General features: G+C 42.2%; 1 long non-coding RNA gene across 3 annotated transcripts in view; it reads left to right on the plus strand.

The window, feature by feature from the left end:
* LOC106628147 (uncharacterized) overlaps positions 1 to 15400 on the plus strand; it is a 57435-nt gene extending 42035 nt beyond the window's left edge. The window contains exons 3-5 of one of the 3 annotated variants that reach the window (XR_015772941.1): positions 1611 to 1679; positions 13313 to 13476; positions 14373 to 15400. This is a non-coding gene — a long non-coding RNA (uncharacterized LOC106628147). Of the gene's footprint in view, positions 1 to 1610; positions 1680 to 4990; positions 5224 to 13241; positions 13477 to 14372 lie in introns of those variants that run through there. The other 2 variants (XR_015772942.1, XR_001331425.2) reach the window with 2 other exon arrangements.
* Positions 15401 to 17379: the final 1979 nt, after the last annotated feature.

The raw sequence follows: 17379 nt of genomic DNA on the forward strand, positions 1-17379 counted from the left end.
GAAATCCTAGAGTGCTGATGCTTAACAGTAAATTTGAATTTTAAAATTTCCTCTACTTTTATTAGTGTGAAAAAAGTATTGTTAGTGATCTAGACAGAGTCCCCCTAAGATAGGTGTTTTCTCATGATGGTATCTCTTTAAAAAGTCAGAACCAATTAAAAATGTCTTTTTTTTTTTTTTTAAATGATATTTAGGGGCATCTGTACGTGTTACCCTCTTTTTCCTTCACATGCCTTTTCCTTTTGCATGTGTTGCAGCACAGACTTGTAAGTCATGTATCCTTAATATTCTGACAGAAGCACGTGCTAGAGCAGGACAGAAATGACCTTGCTTTACAGAAGTATTGGTGACTGTAATCAGAAAGTTTCTAGAGAAGGGAAAGAAAAAATATCTTTAAAAATATATTAAAATAATGGTTGAATGTGTTTAATTGATGAAACACCAAAAATGAGAGGAAGTGTAGCAATGGGGAGAGACAGACTTTCAATTATTCCTGCCCGATCTAGTAGGATCAGCAGGAGATAAATGTACAGGAAAGTGGGGAAATACCAATCAAAACAACAGCAGAGGGTAAAAAAAAAGCATTGGGTGCCATGGACAAAAAAAAGAGAGAATGGAGGAAATAAGTGGTTTAGATAAGTTAACATTGTGCAAAATTCTTCCTTGATTCACATTTGTCAGTGCCTAGGAAATTGTGTGTAAAAATACATGTGCTTCAACAGTCCGCTGTAGATCTAAGCAGTATGAGGAGGGTAAATAAATGGAAGGAAAAGGGGTAAGAGAGGACTGATTTTTTTTTTTTAGGGCAGTTTAGTCATGAATACTACACCCTACAGTGCTGAGGCTTTCTGACCATGATTTATGTTGAAAATTCTTATTAAATGACAAACTGAAGCAAGATTTTTTTTTTTTTTTTCAATTTAACACAAGGAATTTCTACTCATTATCTTAAGCATTTTTCCCTCTCACATTTGTTTGGAAAAGTTTAGAGGGAAAAGTGGGGGGGAAGTGGTAATAGACAGTGATTTTAGCTGGTATCTACCTCACAGGTGGAGGGAGGAGAGGGAAGTATCAAAACTACAGGCCTATGTAAATTCTGCAGCATCAGAAGTAAGTACAAAATAATACAAATCACAGAAAAATGGGTAAAACAAAGACCTTATTTATCTGGGAAGGCATTCAACTTTTAAAGCAAAGGAGGGAAAAGTTGCTGTGGGAAGAAATATCTCAGGCCTTTGTCCCTCATGTAAATGGCTTTAAAATTTTTTCAATGTATGTAATTTTTTTTTTTTTTTAATATAACATCATACCATTTGCAGATTAAATGTTGCTAATGGGATGGTGCATGCAGTGATAGAGAGGCCTCTAAGAACTGAAAACCAGGCCTAGGGAATCTGGTACTTCAAATGACAATGTATGGAATTAATTTTTGACATGTGTACCTGACTTATAAAAACCAATTTTGAAGACTCAGACTAGAATGTAATAGGAGTTTTTAAAATGCTTTTCAAACCAAAAGATATAAAGCTTTTTGAAGGCCAGATAATCTGAATGTGCAAAAATGTTCCTGGGTATACAATAATTTTAATCTATTCCCTCTTATATTACAGAGAGCGTAGCACAGCCCCTGTTCTGGACAGAAGGACAGACGTCCGAGGGACATGGGCATCTCATCTCAGGTAACACGCTCTTTCTGATGGCTTGAGAGAGAAAGAAAAAATAGCTTTTTTGTCCAGATTAAATAATACCTGACCTTTTGGCCTTTTAGATTTTGGTGTTTATTGACATTTCAGACAAACACAGATACTTTTGTTTTATTTTGAGAGAGGCGAGAAGGCAAAGTGTTGTGAGGGAGGGAAGTTAATGCCAAGTCCTTCTGATGTCCGATCGGTTGCAGGAGAACAGCAGTGCTGACAGTGGTATACCGGATTTTCCCATTGAAAGATGCAAATGATAGAATGTTATAGAAAGATCAATATATTTGTGAACTGTGCTGTGTGTTTCAGTTTGCTTCATATTAGAATAGCTAATAAATTGGAAGTAGATGCTACAATCTCTGGTTGGTCAAAGAGAGGGCTAGAAAAAATAGTTCTTTCTAATTGTATGTGGTTTTATTGTGTTGACAAATATATTTGATGTGGTAGCAATTAAAAGTAGTCTGTTTTGATTAAGTTGAAGGGCCGAGACTTGGTTTTAAAGCATGCTGGTTAATTAAGCAAAGGTCAGTAAATGGCATAAAGCTCTAGATAGGATTCTTTCTGAGAAAAATGCAGTTGCTTGAGGTCAAATTAGTCAATAAGTAAAATTTTCTGATCAGGAAAGAGTCTGTATTTCTGAGGTATTTTTTACTTTGTGTAAGCTTTTTATACACCAATAGATAGAGGAGCTGTGTTAAAGTGTTGGAGTTGCTGTTGTGTTACGGTACGTCACTTGTTCTTCCTGGTTTGAATTGTTGATTCAACTCTGATAATTAAGACAAGAGAGAAATGTAAATTCCATTTACCAAATGTGATGTTTGTAGCATTTAAAAAAGTGAGAGATTAAAAATGATTAGAAGTCTCTAAAATATATAATGTTGTTCTGTAGCCTTTAAAAAGGCAGAAATCTAAATAATAATATTTCTACAGGCAAAATAATATACATTATCTAAAATAAAGTATAAACAGCTGTTAGAAGAGTTTTGAAATAAATAGTATGTTCAGATAGGTAGTTAGGATTTTTAAGTATTTTTCTTCCCCTGTTCTCTCTCCTCAAAGAAAATAGAAGGATTTCTTTCAAATATAAAAGGAATAAATAAATACAATTGGGATGAAATATTATACTAGATATTTGGTGAAATTTGTTTTCTTATAAGTATTTTGGTTTTAAATGTAAGTGCTGTGAAATAGTTCAGATCTCAGAGTTTGTGGGGAGGAAATGTTCAAGCATCTTTGTTCATACCTGAGGAATCCATTTTAGAAGTCTATTTTCCCTGTTTGCAAAATACATTTTTATTAGATCTATGTATTTGGGTTAAGACTTACTTAAAATTACTTAATTAGGTTATACTGAAATTCTAAGTGATTTAAAAAGAAGGATTATGGTAATATGACAAAACATAACACTATTTTCATTGAAATTCTTAAATAAAGCCCTTTTAACATGCCACTTTTAAAAATCTATAAATTTAGGGTGTTAAAATAGTACAAAATATAAAAAGGCTGAACTTATGATGGCATGTATAATCCTGTACCAGTGAGCAGGGATTTTATAGGTACGTCTGGAACATGGCAGGAGGTCATTTACACCTTCAGTTTGGTTTTGAGCATTTCTCTTGTGGTATTGTCCTTCTTCTTATTTTACTATGTATATGTAAACACTTATAAAACATTTGTGGTTGATTTGTTAAGAAAAACTATAGAGAAAGAGTTAACAGTATAGGTGCGCTAAACTAGATGGGGACTGATTGTGTTTTCCCAGGAAACTCTGAAAAATATACCGGAGTAAAAATTGCTACAGTAAAGAATAAATTCTAAATAATTGTATTTGTGCTGTTTGAAATAGTGTGGTTGTGAATTGTCTTTAAAAACCTCCTGTAAGGGTCCAAAAACAGTGCAACATAAAAAGGTTTTCCAACTGTGTTTTCTCTAGATAAATCTATGGGCTTGTAGGCTGATTTCAGAGGCAGAGTATTAAAAAATGAACTTAAAAAAAAGGAGCTATGTGTGTGCTTTTCTCATAGATAAGTTGTTTGTTTTTTTTCTGAAAAGAAAAACGTATATGTGATTCTTTCCTCTGTGTTGTTTATAGTTTGAAATAAATAATAAATTTGTAGTGATTTTTTTTAAAGACGTATTTGTATGAAAAATCTGGCACTAGGTTTGTTTTACTTGTAATTTAATATTGGAGAAATAGCAGAATGTTTCTGGATATTTGCATTTGTTTCAGAGGTTGGAGCCTAAGCCAGATTTCTGTGTAGTCTGTCAGGCAGTTACACGTCTGAGCATGTTACAGTCTGTAGCACTACAAATTAGAGCTATTTGACTTTTATTTGCTGCATGAGACTTTCATTAAAAAAAAAAAAAAAAAGCAGCAAATAAAATAGAAAAATAGGGGATGAGCTCTGCATGTGTGTAGGGGCTGTTTTGGGGTGCAATGCCGAGCTCTGGAGGGGGGCTGGGTGAGAACCAGAGGGTTTTACCCTGAGGTGCTGATTTTGCCTTAACTTGTGCTATCTGCTCCTGTCCCTCACTGACTTTATAAATTTATTTTGAGTCTCCGGGATATTTTTTAGTTCCCAGCAGGGTAGTTGCATGCACATTGTTTGCTACTTATTTTGAGAGGAGCTGAAAAAGAGATGAATGTGTTAGTCACACGTATACTGAGCACCTGTATGAAGAGTGTATGGGAAGGAGGGCAGAATATGAGTGTGTGACTGATTTTCACATTAGTTTCACTATAGGATAGCCCAGCATTTCCTAGAAACTTTGTCCCAAAGTTTTCTGGTGCTTGTAAAGCTATTTTTGAGTTAATTTGCTTATTGCAATTTGCCCCCTCAAACATAAAGAATTTTTTTTTAAAGCCCCACCAGCCAGAATGAGGTATTTCACCTGCTTTTTACTATATCGCAGGAAGCGTGCAGTTAGTGTCGGTAACAAACAGTTGTGCTTGGGACCAGAAACCACACTGCGGGACCAGAAACCCGCCACAGTGTCAGCGGCCCGGGGCCCGCCGCTGGGCCGGGCCGGGCCGGGCCGGGCCGCTCGGAGCGAGCTCCGCCGGCGAGCCGGGGCGCAGTGGCGCTTCCCCGGGGGCCGCGGATGTGCCGGGCCGGGGTGCCGGGCAGGAGGCGCCGGGCAGAGGCGCGGGGGCACCGGGCGGGCCGGCGGAGGCGCCTCGGCGCCGCAGAGGGTTAACGGCGGCGGGGCCGCGGGGGCCGGCGGGAGTTGTAGGCGCCGCGGCATGACGGGACCCGCCACGAGCGGCCGGGATTCGCCGGCTGTGGCCGTGACGGCGCCCGCCCGCTCTGGTGTGGGGGTGCCGCAGCTGTCCCGTCGGGCGGGAGCTCCGGCCCGGCCCGGCCCGGCCCGTCCTGTCCTGTCCTGTCCTGTCCTGTCCTGTCCTGTCCTGTCGTGTCCTGTCCTGTCCGGCCGGGTGTCTCGGCGAGCGCCGCCATTATCCCCGCGCCCTGAGCAGCGGCTTCGGAGCGCGGCCCGGCCGGGGGCGCGCCTCGAGCGCCGGCAGGTCAGTGGCGGCTTTGCCCCGGAGCCGGTGGTGCCGGGGTGCCTGGCCAGTACTGGCCAGCCCCGATATCCGTGGGGCCGGGATGAGGGCCAGAGCCGGGGCCTCCCGGTGGCCCTCGCTGCCCGCGGCTCCGGGCCGGGCCATGGGGCATTAGCCCAGTTCGGCAGGGCTTGCCCCGAGCCGCGTCCTCCCGAGAAGGATTTGCTTTGGTTAAATCACACGGGCGGTTCGTCCGCGCTGGCTTTGGGGCTCCGCCGCACCTGTGGCTGCTCGGGACCCCGGAGAGACACCGGCTCACGGGCTCAGTGCTTGTGCGGACCTTTGCTTCCACTTTGCGCGGAGCTCCGCACCGAGCCCGAGGGCCGGTAGATGCCTTCCTGCGGCCTCCTCCGCTGCTCAGCTGGCGCGGATAGAAAAGGCTGGCACGTGGCAAGGGAGGATCCGGTGCTTTTATCTGCAAGTTGGGATTTTTTCCTTAGAGTTTGTCAAGTGTGAAGTGGAAGAATGACGGTGCGTGAAAGTGCTGATGCGCGTTGAAGTTATGGGACAAACCCAGGAAGCAAACAGAACTTGGTAGTTTACTTGACAGAGGGCTATTTTCTCTCCGGACAAAGTGGGGAGGGAAGAAGAAGGAGGCAATTAACACTAAGTGTTAATGTAATATAATTTATGCCAATAGTGCGAAGTCAGTTCTTGTTAAACCTTCTGATGTTTTAGAGTAACTTGTTAATTAACTGGAGATAACTTACTCTGTGTATCAAAGGAATGACAAATAATAAATCAGCCGGAAGTGAATTTAGTTAATTTTGTTTGTGTATTTTTGTTTTCCTCACGTTTTGGAAGCAGATCTTGAAAGACGGTGGTGTCATGCATCCACAGTCAGCTGAACTTGGGGTTGAGCCTGCTTAAACTTCTCTTGGGAATGGAAAGATTCTTGTTAGGTTATTTTCCTTGCTAAGAGTAATCCTACTGAGATTCAGAAGAAGACTAATTTATTTGTTAACTAATAAATAAAAGTGCAAAGAAAATTACACGGTTGAGCTCAAACATCAACATAAAAAGGAAATATGCCACAGTAGGTTTGTTTTCTATTGCTCAGTTTCTGTGAGAGGTATGTGAGGAGCTCTACAAACATTTTTGTGTCAGAAAACACATCAGATTTTGCCAGTGATATCACCTGAAATACATTTTTTAAAGTATACTTAGATGGCTCACTGAAGAAAGAAAAAGAAGTGAAATATGTTTTTTTCAAGAGAAGGTATTGTTCTATTGGAGGGAAATTAAAGTTGTTTTGCTTATAAAAGAAATTGTTGACTAGCCACAGAAAAGGGATACATGCCTTCAGTGCCAGCAATACAACCTCTGGTGGTTTGGACTTGCAGAGTGAAGCTGGTGAAGATGGCATGAGATACAAAATCAGAAAGTCTAGAACAAAATAAACCAGCAAAAATCAAGGCAAGGGAAATACAGTTATTGTAAGGTGTTTTAAACTTGTTAGTGTATGCCCTACTCTGTTCCCATTCTAACCATTACTTTTCCAGTTTTGCAGTAGTAGGTTTTCCTGGATTCTGTTTTCTGATTTCAGTGGCAATGCATTAAGCACTGCAGTTGTGCTTTAGCTCAATAAATGCAATATATCCCCTTTCCAAAAATGTATAATCTACCTGCAAATACTGTACTGTACTAGCAGTGGAAGCCACATGTAAAAGGGGTCAAATAGTTGAAGGTACCCAAAGGAAAGACAAGATTAATAATAATGATGATCTAATCTGGCAGCCATTGTACACTTAGCTGTAGGACAATTTTTGAAGGACAAAATAAGATCACAGAGAAATTAAAGGTAGGATAAAATGCAAGGCTTTTAGCAAAATACACTGTGCCAGGCTACCTTGTTACCTCATGTTTCATTGTGAGGAAACTTTGATACTGTTCCATGTGAGGAAATAATGTGAAACAGAGAAAATTTTGATTAATTGCATTGTAAGGTGACTTTGGAATGAATTGACAGATAAAAGGTGGAAAGATATTATACTGATGGAAAGAAGGCTGCAAACTGGAGTTTTTGAGGACTGTTGAAATTCTTTCCTTAGTGACACTAGTGAAAAAGTACAGCAATGATAAAATCTTAAAGACACAAAACAGGTAGACTGTATTGATAGGAGGACTGGAATATCCATGTGCTGACAAGATGAATCAAAACTGAGATTAATAGAATTAGATGAGTTTTAGTGATGCAAATAGAAACTGATCACAATTTTTTCTAGAAGAGTTCATAGCTTCAGTGACAGGTTGGTAGTTGGTGTAATAGCAGTAGAATGATAGCGTGTGACATTGCTGAGAAAATAATAAAAAACAAAGATAGTGTCCTAGAAAGTGTTAAGGGATGGATTTCCTGTATGTATAAAAATATGACTATATTTTTAATGTAATTATAAGTTTTTAAAAATATAATTTTAATAATGTATAGTATTTTATAATTATATATTATGATGTCAAAGTATATGGCATTAGTAAGACCTTATCTGGAGCCCAACTATCACCCACATTCAGATAAATGGGTTCAAACAGATGGATGGAACAGATGTAGAAAAGAACCACATGGATGTTAAAAGGAATAGAGAGGCTTAACAGAAAGACACAGAAGTGACACTTACGCTGTTATATAAGGAGGGAAAATAATTATATGAGCTCAAGATCAGAATAAAGCAAAATAAATGTGTGTAAAAGGAATAATGGATAGACTTCGCTGGAAATTGCAGGAACAGCTCTAACTACCAGACTAATGATATTGTGGAGTGGTTTCAAATGAGAAACAAGTTTAAATTTCTTTTAGAAGGAAGTTTGATATAGCCAGGAAAGAACATCTGTGTTGGGTTCTGCATAGTAGTGGGGAATTTGACTTGGGGAATCTTGGATATCCCCTCCCATAATACCACATTCTTGTGTATCAATGGATTCCAAGATGGATATGTTAATTTACACTGGGTCCATTTTGGAAGTGCTGCTGGTTTTTGTCATATTAATTTCCTTTTATGCCTCTTAATAGCAGCAGAATAGTTTGGTTGTGTTTGCTCTGAGCTCTGTGTTTGGTTTGGACACTATGGCTGAATTCATGCAGTGCTACCTTACTTCTTATGCCTGGATTGGCTACTTGTAGGAGTCTTAATGGAACAATTTTTAGGTAAGTTTTTAGGCATCTAGGCCAAGACAATGTTGCATTCTAAAATGTATGGCTAATCAGCTTCCTTGGGATGTTACCTGAGACCTTGTGGCTTTTTTTTTTTCCCTGCCTTTTGGATTGTATGATTTTTACATACAGCACTTAGTGCAGTACTGAAGAATTAACAGAAGAATATAAAGATGAAAGAACATTGTTTTTCAGCAAGGCTGCTGTCCTCTAGCCAGACAGTTTAGATTTTTACTTGGCATTTTGGGTTTTGGGAAATCTCCACAGGGCAGGGAGTTAAGCAATCATTGCTCAGTCATCCATTTTAATTTTATTTTTCAGTCCACAGCTGTAGCAGGTTATTCAAAGAGAAATAATATGTTTTAAGGTGGTAACTTCCTGTTCAGTGGTCAATAGAAAACTAAATGATAGAATCAATCTTATCATCAATTTATGCATTAAGTGCTACCACTGGCACTTTCAGTAGTTGCTGAAGCAAAGAAGTGAATTGATTATAAGAATTAAACTTCCTTCATTTACCTAGAAGTGAACAAGTCATGAAAATGGAGAGCTCATTTGGTAAGAGACAGTATGAAAGACTAGTAAAAAAAAAAAAAGCATTATATCTAAATGGTTTCTTGTACTTTTTTTTCTGTAAAGTGGGATTTGAGCTGCAGACATTTATCTTGAAGCTTACAGGGCAGAGGTGTGACCGTAGAGTGATGGTATGAATGTGAAATGAAACATGCTTGGTTGATACTTAACCCTGATTCCTGAAAGTTATTTTCCTCTTCCATCATGAGTCTGATTCTTTAAAGAAAGTGATTCCTATTCATAGCAGGTTCTTTCTCTTGTTCTTCTCTTAACCTTTCTGAATTGGAAGGAAGTTGTGGACTTCCCACTGAAATGGTAGGAACACTGAGTTAGGCCTTCAGCAAGGAAAAATTTTCTGACCTGATTTGCCTGTGTCATCCTACAAGGCTTTCTGCCATTAAAAGAGGCACTTCCACTGCTGTCACTTGTTTCCAGTCCTCTTGTGCTGTATTATGCCTCTTGAAATAACACTGACAGGGGGAGCTAAGTCATGGAAGTGAGCAACAGTCATGTGATAAGACTGATATGACATTTATGTGACTCAATAACAAAAGCAAAACATCTCATATTTTAGTATTAAACAAAAATAAGGTGCTACTGCTGTCACTAAGAGCAATCCAAGTCCATTTTTTAGCTGGTTTTATGTAACCACATCTGGGGAGAACGTATACACGTGTATGTTCACACACACGTGAACAGGTGTAAACCTACACCTGCTTTGCTGCGGGTGCTGGCTGATGAGTAGAATTAACAGAGAATCAGTATTTAGAAGTACTGGGAAGCTACACACCAAACAGAATCAGAGCATGGCAGGGCTTGGTTTGGTAGCCTCAGAAAGGGAGGGGTCACTGCAGCTTGAGGCAGCATTTTTTGGGTTGGTTGTTTTAATTGCTCATTGTTTGGTTTTGGTTTTTTTTGGGTTTTTTTTGTGGGAATATTCTGGAGCCAGGCCATTGTGGCTGTAAAATCTTCAGATTTCCACTGAAGTCTCCAGAGGGGGATAGCATTTTACATACCTCGAATAGATGGCCTTCTGGGTGAAAACATTATGGTGTCTTTGGTCCTACATTGTTTTTAAACAATGGTGGTTTTGAAATGCCAATTTTAATGGTTAAAAATTCAATGGTAAAAGTCTTCAGGAAGTCTGGAAGACAAACATTTTAAAGAAATATGGAGAATTTGATGAAAACTATACAGATACATAATTAGGATTTAAAGATAGATAGCAATCTGAGATACTTTTTTTGCTCACAACTTTTGCTCCTGGTAGGGTCCTAGTTGAACCTTCTGCCCTCACATTTCCTCTAGGAATGATACATTGTGTGTAACAGGCATTCAAAGTGGGATTCATGTTTGTGAAATACTGGGAGTAGCCAAGACAAAGTCTTCCACAAGTACTGGGTTTTTGCAGGGGCACCAGAACTGCCTGGCATGTGGATCTTTAAGGAGACACTGAGGGCTAAAAAGGATGAGAAAACAGAGATTTATTACGAAATGTAGTCCATCATCTGGGGCTGAAAGTGAATGTATCATGCAAGGTGACACTGAATGTTGGCAGTGGTGTGAGTGCCATGCATTCCTGAACTTTGTTCATTTTATCTGGGAAAGTATTTTTATCGCTTACCTGCAGTTACAAAACTAGGTAGAAGAGACATCAAGGATTAAACAATGAGCACACAGCACTCCATTTCTACAGATTATATTTTCAGCTCAAAATCAGTATATTTCAGTGAGTTGTAGGATTGAAAAAGGGTAATCAGTAGCCATGGCTGTATTATGTCTCCAGTAAACACATGCTGCACTTGGATTTGCAGCACATATAACTATTAGAATTTTTTTTTTAGTAGTATTAATTTCCAGTGTTGTTGATTTTAAAACCCAACCCCCACTTTACATGCATGTCCTACTAAGCTTTCCTTGCTTTGTATAATAAGGAGCTCCCCACTGCAATAATTTCTGAGAACTTTAAACAGAGAATGGCAACAAAAAGAGGAAATTTGAGTTTTAACAGGAGACGTACTTGCCAATCCATAGTAGGTAAAAGTGAAAAATCCCTGTATCAAGTACCAGAAGTTTGTAGAACCATTTGTATTGTTTCCTGTTTCTAAGGAAAACTGAACAGACTTTCTCATAAAGAGCGGTGTACATCTGCATGGCGTGTTAAATTTTCAATCTATAGACTCAACTAGTTAATATGCCAGCTACTGTTTGGCTTTAGATTCTGTTTGTTTTCCATTGCTACATTTGCTTGGAGTATTTTGTTGTTGAGAAACTTGGGACTTTATTCCCTGAAGCAGGCAAGGTTGCTGATGCCCAAAGTTTATTTGAGAAGCAAGGAATGTATAGCTGTTACACAGTGTGGTAACCTAAAATGCCTGACTGACTCAGTTTCAAAGCCAAGACTCGTGTTTAGCAGCTGCCTTGTGTTTGCAAGTTTCTGCCCTTCTCAAAGAAACTATACCCAAAAGTATGCAATTGCAGATGAGTGACATATCAATCAAAATTTGTGCTTAATTGGTTATTTATTATGGCACTTAATGTTACAAATTCTATCCCTTTCTCTCAACCTGCTGTTCTCTGGCTCCCTTGTTTCCTGCAAGCTCTGCAGAGCAGGGCTGAGCTGCTCGAGGTGCCTTATGTTAGGCCCACAGGAGTCCTGTACTGTAGGAACTGACAGTGAGAGCCAGCTGGCAAAACCCAAGTCTGAACCATGGATCCCCCAGCACCTGCTTCATGTGTAGCATGCCAGGGAGGAGGGTTACAAATACCCACTTCTAGAGTTGCCCAAATACACCACTTTAACATATGCTGAAGATGTATGCACAGGATGGTGCTGAGAATGTCTGCCCCAGCCCTTCCAGTCCCACTGGCTTTCCATCCCATCATTACAGCTGAAAGAAAAACAGTTACTGAGAAGAAATTCTTTACTGAGGGTGGTGAGGCACTGGAATAGGTTGCCCAGAGAAGTTGTGGATGCCCAATCCCTGTGAATATCCAAGATCATGGGCTGGGGCTCTGAGAACCCTGGCCTTGTGAAAGGCATCCTTGTCCATGGCAATAGAGTTCAAAGTAGATGATCTTTAAGGTCCCTTCCAACCCAGGCCATTCTAGGGTTTTATGATATGATGATTCTGGGATTCTGTGTGCTGTGCAACAGCTTCAACCAAAATCTCTTCGCTCCACACACGTGTGCCATGCTGTTAAAGCACTTTTCTGCCCTTTTGAGCAGAGGAGGGAAACCTGAACTCCTGGGTGAATACTAAATAGTGTACGGGCTCAGAGGGGTCCATGACCCCTGCAAGGGCATGAAGTAGGTGCCTAAGGAAAGGCTGAAGATCTGGAATTCCACACAAGGTACAACCCCATCATTATGATTAACTCAGCAGCGGATGAGGTGTATTGAGAGATTTGTTGGTGTGTCTGAATGGTTCTTTTCAACATCTTAACAGAATGGACAATGAAGATTACATTCTTAGGTATTCTAATTTTTGCCTTCACTGTGCACTGGGACAGGGTGTCTTAATTTGGAGCTGTGGATTTAGGCAAGGACACACTGCAGTGCTCAGCACCGCAGCAGCCAGGCCCTTTATTGAATCTGGCCTCACTGCAATAAGTGTGAGTAATGGTAAGAGAGGCATGAGAGCAGAATGACTGTACAGGGGGAGAGCTGCTCTTGAGTTGCTAGCATGAAAAACATATTTGTAAAGGGATAAAATTAGTGCTGGGTACAAGAATGCCATTTAATGAAACAAATGACTACACTGCTCAGTGGCAGGAAAAAATGTGACACATCACAGATAACCCCCTTCCCTGTCTCAGGGTTGCTGCAGAGCATTTCTGGCAGCACTGGGCAGGCTGGGATGAGAAGTGGATCCCAGTGCTGAGGCTTCCTGCATGCTGAGACCCCCGAGCCACAGGTCTCACTGTGGGGACAGTGAGTGACTGTCTTGGGTTCTCATCTGTGGGTTTGTAGTGAGAAGTGTTTTCCTCAGGTACTAAGACAGCGGGGCAGGAGGGAAACATGAGAATGTGGTCTCACTGAGATGTGTATTGCTAGTGAGGTACTTGTGGCAGCAGTGTCACAGAAAAACTTCATGATAAAAATTGAATGACTCTTCTTACTGGGTGCTCTTTTATCCCCTATTCATTGTGCTTTATTGCTCCTGTGCTTTATTTTTGTTTTCTTTGTCTCCTTTTGATGTTGTCATCTATGTAGTTCTAATCCATTTTTTTTGTTCCTTATTGTTGCATTTTTCAGTCATGCATATCACTACTCCTTTAACTTTCCTAAGGACTTCTCTCTCGCCTCTGTTGTGCTCTGCTGTACAGCTTGGCCACCATCCATATGATGGAGCAATGTAGCCAAGCTGTGGGGTGACCAAGGCTTGCATCACTGCCCTGACCCAGATTGCATCTGCAGTCATCTGGAACTGACTACACGCCTGAACTGATGAAAGAGGCTGTGGAAATTCAGATCTCTGGGGCCTTGCAAGGTATCCTCATACGTGTATGCATGTTGATGTGTGAGTACACTCAAAATGCCTGTCTGTTCTTTCAGCTCAGCCAACTGGGTGCTCCTTTGGGATTTGCAGCAGTTTAGGGCAAATGGGAACAGACCTGCAAAGCCTTTGAGAATACTGGAATTAACCCTGGAAAGGCGAATAGGCCTGTTGCTCAGAAATGTGTGATGCCATAAGCAAGAGATGCAAACCCCCTCATCTGACCTTTGTATAATTCTTTCCCTTCCAGTGAGTCCCTTTCCCTGCCTGTGACTCATCTTCTTCTAAATGTAGACTGTAAGCCTCTCAGAGGACTGCCCTTCTCTCCAAGCAGGGCAGCATAAAAAATAGCAACGCTTTTGAATAACCAGTATTACTTTTTTTAATACAAAAAAAACTAGAGAACTTCCTTGCTGTGTCTATACTTGTGTCAAGGGGTTTATCAGTCCCCCTGAGAGAACAGCAAGGCAGGTTCTCTCCTGAGCTGCAACAAGAAGATTGTTCAGACAAGAGGTCTCAGGAGCAGCACAACTGCAGTGCAGTGGGCAGGAGATGTTATAATAAAAGATGGGTAGACTCTGACAGAGACCAACAAATCTTTTGTAGCACCTACATACTTCCTTCCCTATTTCTGACCCATTTGTAATTGGCAACATCCCCTTGGTAACTGCAGTGCAGCTTACATGAATATCCAGAATGTCCTGCTCCCTTCAGCAGGTTGCCCAGTGTTCATTTCCTTTCCTCCAGCTTCTACGTGTACTGTCCAGCTGCCCAGTCCACTTCTGTGACTCTTGGTGACTCTGGTGACCACTGTTACCTTCCATCCTTTGCTTCAGCTCTTCTGTTGTTTTTGATTTGTAGTAGATCTTTTCTACCTTTTCTCTTTCCAGATGTTTGTGCCATATCCACCTGTCCTCTGGAAGACAAAAGAGTGAGGATCAGCAGTGTGTAATTTATTCTGCATAAACTGAACAGATGAGAACTGCCTTGACAGCTACTAGAAGAAAATAGTGTGATATGACCACAGAAAGCACATGTTCTATCTAACAATTTCACTATTGATCCCAACGAGGAGTGGCACTCAACCTCCTTCTGATTACCTCTGTTCTTTTCTTTTGCTCTAACAGTATATTTTCTTTCCAACACACAAGTGTTTATGCAAAAATACCAAGATCCTTTATGCAGATTAAAATAGGTTTAAAAATTAAGGAAAGGCTGGTATGGAACAAGAGAAAAATTATCCCAGCATTTTGCATTTTTTTGTAATCCAAGTCCTGTCTTTGGAGGGTGTTATAACAACTACACGCTTGGTGAGGCCTAAGAGGATTTTCCTTGTGAAATGACTGAAGGAGTTAGCCCTAGAATATCACCCTGCTCTAAAAGAGGTGTTCAGTAAGAAATAGGTGGGCTCTCTTGGGAAAAATGCAGAAGAAAGCTTGGTGAGAGCTGGATCCTCTGCAGTGTCACCTCTCATGAGTGATTGACAAAAGAAAAAAAAAAAACAATAGGTGAACTAATTCACTGTGGGGATGGAAGGATGGATGCTTCCTGTTGTGGAATAGGACGAAATCCTGTGACATGTTCTCTCCTATTAGGTCTGATACCAATGCTTATGATAAAGATTAATTTCTAAAAAACAACTGTAAACCTATAGGTCAGCCAATAAGACACTGACTTGACTAATTTTTCATTGCAAAGAGTATGATAGTTTCATGTCTTTAATTAACATCAGTGCAGACAGTGTGTTGTTGAATCCAATTAAATTTGAATCCTACTATGAATTTGTTTTCCACAAGTAGATTATGAACAGAAGCCTTTGATTTCTATTACTTACGTATTTTTGAGTGAAAAGCTATTTCATGTCATATATTTAATAACAGGAAATGTAGCAAACATTTATTTTTATTAAACTAATAAATAAAAGGGATAAATCTATCACAGCAGATTTTCATTTCTTTTCTTTGGTCTTGTTTCCCTTAGCACAGAGAAAAGGTGATAAAGTACAACCTCAGGTATCTCAGGATGCACAGTTCTTTGCATCAGGTAGTTGATGTCATACAAGTGTGTCCTGTTTCTAAATGAGAGCTTTGAGGTGGCTGTAGTGCTTGTAACTGCATTCACATGGCACCATGGTCAGGTTGCACTCAAGGTGCAACACGCAGGGTACTGTTTACCTGTTACAATTAAGGTGGCACTCTTACATGAACTCTTTCCAAACTCTGAAGCAGGCAGATCTTAGTAAATGTGGAATGGGATGAAGAAAGAGAAATTGCAGAGCATTTGTAAATCCACTGAGTATACAATGGGCGGTCTGTAGGAGTGGATCTGCAAAGGGAAGCCAGGCCTGAGGCATGCCAGGATTTGGCAGATTAGGCTCCTGGAGGCTGCCTCTGCCATCGACATGGTGTGTGGCAAGTAATGCAAAGGAGTGGACAAGGGGAACATGGCTGCAGCCTGGCAGCTGGTACAGCTCGGAGATCTTCAGCAGTAGTGGCTGGATTTGGGTATGACCTATTTGCCACTCCAAGAAAGAAAGGAAAGGCAACATTAAGACTACCCCCTATGCTACTTGTTCTTAATAACTCAGATGGATGTGGATCTCCAAAAAACCTCATTTAGAGAAGGTTTCTTACTGCTTGAACTAAGGTAATTGTCAAATAAGTGGTATGAAAGGCTTGTGTACAGAAAAAACTGACACTGAAAGTTGCAAGAGGCTCTTTTTAAAAACATCAGTCCCCTATACCTCAACTGGTCTTCTCTGACATTTTAATTGACCCACACCTTACACCAAATTGCCACTGATCTTCCATATTTCTCAGCCACTCCTGCCGTTTCAGCCTGTTGAGGCAATGCATCTCAACCATGAGCTATTTCAGGGCTTCAGCCTCCCACAGCCTACACTGTCCCACCTCCTCTCCGCCCCAGGCTCCCTCCTGGGAGGGAGGGAAGGAAAAACCAAGGCCCGTAAGTGGGGTACTGATGGCACACCCTAGCAGGTGGCTGGAGGCGGGACAGAAAGCAGCTTTGTGCCCTTCACCACCACGGAAAGAGCCACCGGCGGCGTGTGTGTGACATTGCTCTCTTACACTCCTCCCAAGTCCAGGAGTTCCTAACCCGTCCTGTGTGGGGCTTTGGGAGAGAGGTCGTGTCAAACGGGCAGCTGAAGGGCGACGGGGCACGGCAAGTCCAGGCATGGCACAACAAGTGGTCATCTCAGGGGAAATATTTCAGGAAGCCTTTGACCCTGGATCTTTTCGAGGAAGACAAGATCGAGGCCGGTCAGACGGGACAGCGCTGCCAACCTCGCGGTGCGTGGGATGCAGGGCAGCTGGGCTGTGGTGCCCAGCCGCGCTTTGCCCAGGATGGACTTTCCCCGGGGCGGGTTCCCTGTGCCCAGGGGTCCCTGCGGGCCCGTGCCGGGCCGGGCCAGGCCGGGCTGCGCTGTGGTGATCGCGGCGCGGCTCCGTGGGCGAGCGCAGTGCGGGGCTGGGGGAGGGGAGCCGAGGGACATATTCGAGTGCGAGGCGGAGCCTGAGCATTTTATGAATGGGCTCATATGACGTCAGTGGGGGCGGGAGCAGAGGTCCCGTCTTCCACCATTCCTGAGCGGCTCCTGGGCGGTGGGACCAATCGAGGTGCGGCGGCCCGGTGACTGCCACGCTCGCCGGCCAATGGCGGCAAGAGAGCGGTGCCGACCACGTGGGGCGCAGGCCGCAAGTAGTACGGGGGCGTGTGGCCGCTCGCTGCCTGCCCCCCCTTGCCGGCGCGGCGGGGCCGGGCGGCCCCAGGGCGGGCGGGCCCGGCCGCGTTGCCGGGTTACCCGGTGGCTGAGCGGCCCCTCCGCCAATCGCGGCAGGGCGGGGGCGGGCGCCGTGACGGCTGCGGGGCGGCGGTGGC

Source organism: Pseudopodoces humilis, chromosome 7 (genome assembly GCF_049639895.1).
Source record: "Pseudopodoces humilis isolate 2021_Gansu_Grassland_sample_001 chromosome 7, ASM4963989v1, whole genome shotgun sequence".
Lineage (NCBI taxonomy): Eukaryota > Metazoa > Chordata > Aves > Passeriformes > Paridae > Pseudopodoces > Pseudopodoces humilis.